The following is a 2665-nucleotide window of genomic DNA, read 5'->3' on the forward strand; positions in this document are numbered from 1 at the left end:
AATGAGCGATAACAGGTCCGTGATGCCCTTAGATGTTCTGGGCTGCACGCGTGCTACAATGTGGGTCGCAGCGTGTTCTCGCCAATAGGCGCCCCCATTCCGAGAGGAACGGGAAATCACTAAAATGCCCATCTAGTCGGGATTGGGGACTGCAACGGTCCCCATGAACCTGGAATTTCTAGTAAGCACTAGTCATTAGCTAGTGCTGATTACGTCCCTGCCCTTTGTACACACCGCCCGTCGCTACTACCGATGGATTATTTAGTGAGGTTTCTGGAGGCTTACCTTCCGCGGTTCCTTCGTGAGCTGCAGCTGGCATGGCTGAAGTTGACCGAACTTGATGATTTAGAGGAAGTAAAAGTCGTAACAAGGTTTCCGTAGGTGAACCTGCGGAAGGATCATTACTGATGATCGTCCGCGAGTGACCAACCATGGGCTGCCTTCGGTGTAGCTCGGTCGCTCGCTTGCTATGTGTCAGAATTTGTTGAAAGCCAACTCGTTCGTTGTACACTTTGATGGGTGACCATCACTGTGTCCCCGTGCCGAGCTAGATCTCCCCTAGCCGTAAGGCACTTGAACGCCCCTTCGACGACGAGTTGCATGTGTGTGGTATGTGTCAGAATCTGGTGAAGCTTTCTGCATGTGATGTGCCTTGTGTGGATCCGTGGCCATTGCATTGTGTCTGGTGCTTAGATACCCAGACACTTAGAACGCTTGCGCGGAAAGCAAACTCGATCGTTGTACACTTTGATGGGTGACCATCACTGTGTCTCCGTGCCGTGCTAGATCCCCCCTAGCCGTAAGGCACTTTGAACGCCCCTTCGACGACGAGTTACAAGAGTGTGGTATGTGTCAGAATCTGGTGAAGCTTTCTGCATGTGATGTGCCTTGTGTGGATCCGTGGCCATTGCATTGTGTCTGGTGTGTAGGTACCCAGACACTTAGAACGCTTGCGCGGAAAGCAAACTCGATCGTTGTACACTTTGATGGGCAACCATCACTGTGTCTCCGTGCCGTGCTAGATCTCCCCTAGCCGTAAGGCACTTTGAACGCCCCTTCGACGACGAGTTACAAGAGTGTGGTATGTGTCATAATCTGGTGAAGCTTTCTGCATGTGATGTGCCTTGTGTGGATCCGTGGCCATTGCATTGTGTCTGGTGTGTAGGTACCCAGACACTTAAGCAAACTCGATCGTTGTACACTGTGATGGGCGAGCATCACTGTGTCTCCGTGCCGTGTAAGAGCTCCCCTGGCCATCAGGCACTTGAAAGGTCCTTCGACGACGAGTTACAATAGTGGTGTGTTAGATACGTCAGGTGATGGTATCTACTGTTGTGCAATACGTATCCGGCCACGGCACGGAACGAACGGGAACTGTGGTGCAGACATACAAAGAGTTAAGCCTATTAGTCATTAACTCTAAGGACGGGGCCATGGGGCGGTACGCAAAGGATACGGATGAGCGAGTATGCAGGCCCAATACTCAATAGCTCGATCCGATCCAAGCACATGAGTTGACTGCGGCGCCAGGTTAACCAATGTGCTAGATTCTATTTGGCCAGTAGAATCTTGTGTCTTACGCGATTTGATACCAAGACACCAGAACGAAAGTTAGTTGAAGAGTGATTAAACTCTTATGAAGAATGGTTGTGCAATCACAACTTATGACTTTAACCTATAAAGTGGATATGGACTTGCAATTATAACATGGAATCTCTACACACCCCATGAGCTCGATCCAATCCACGCACACGAGTTGCCTGAGTAGCGACAGGTATACCGATGTGCAATACGTATCCGGCCACGGCACGGAACGAACGGGAACTGTGGTGCAGACATACAAAGAGTTAAGCCTACTAGTCATTAACTCTAAGGACGGGGCCATGGGGCGGTACGCAAAGGATACGGATGAGCGAGTATGCAGGCCCAATACTCAATAGCTCGATCCGATCCAAGCACATGAGTTGACTGCGGCGCCAGGTTAACCAATGTGCTAGATTCTATTTGGCCAGTAGAATCTTGTGTCTTACGCGATTTGATACCAAGACACCAGAACGAAAGTTAGTTGAAGAGTGATTAAACTCTTATGAAGAATGGTTGTGCAATCACAACTTATGACTTTAACCTATAAAGTGGATATGGACTATCAATTATAACATGGGGCACACACCATGTTCTCGATCCAATCCACGCACACGAGTTGCCTGAGTAGCGACAGGTATACCGATGTGCAATACGTATCCGGCCATAGGCACGGAACGAACAGGAACTGTGGTGCAGACATACAAGGGCCATGGGGCGGTACGCAAAGGATACGGATGAGCGAGTATGCAGGCCCAATACTCAATAGCTCGATCCGATCCAAGCACATGAGTTGACTGCGGCGTCAGGTTAACCGATGTGCTAAGAGAGTTGTTCCTGGGCCTTCAAAGTGACTTCAAAACTATCTTAGCGAATGGTGGCCATGGGCGTAGACATGAGCCACAAGTCACAAGGCCTGGGACTATTGGGTAATAAAGACAACTTAGTCAGAAAGTTAGTCTTTGGACGTACCACCGGGATTGTGTTACATTGGGAACCTTACTATAAAACCCTAGGCAGGGGATCACTCGGCTCATGGATCGATGAAGACCGCAGCTAAATGCGCGTCACAATGTGAACTGCA

The 2665-nt window shown here is 49.6% G+C and overlaps 1 non-coding gene across 1 annotated transcript in view; it reads left to right on the forward strand.

The window, feature by feature from the left end:
* The first annotated feature begins 2589 nt into the window (after positions 1–2589).
* Positions 2590–2665, forward strand: part of LOC125773301 (5.8S ribosomal RNA) — a 158-nt gene continuing 82 nt past the window's right edge. The window contains exon 1 of the ribosomal RNA XR_007420021.1: positions 2590–2665. This exon is cut by the window's right edge and continues 82 nt beyond it. This is a non-coding gene — a ribosomal RNA (5.8S ribosomal RNA).

The sequence above is a fragment of the Anopheles funestus genome, assembly GCF_943734845.2.
Source record: "Anopheles funestus chromosome X unlocalized genomic scaffold, idAnoFuneDA-416_04 X_unloc_28, whole genome shotgun sequence".
NCBI lineage: Eukaryota > Metazoa > Arthropoda > Insecta > Diptera > Culicidae > Anopheles > Anopheles funestus.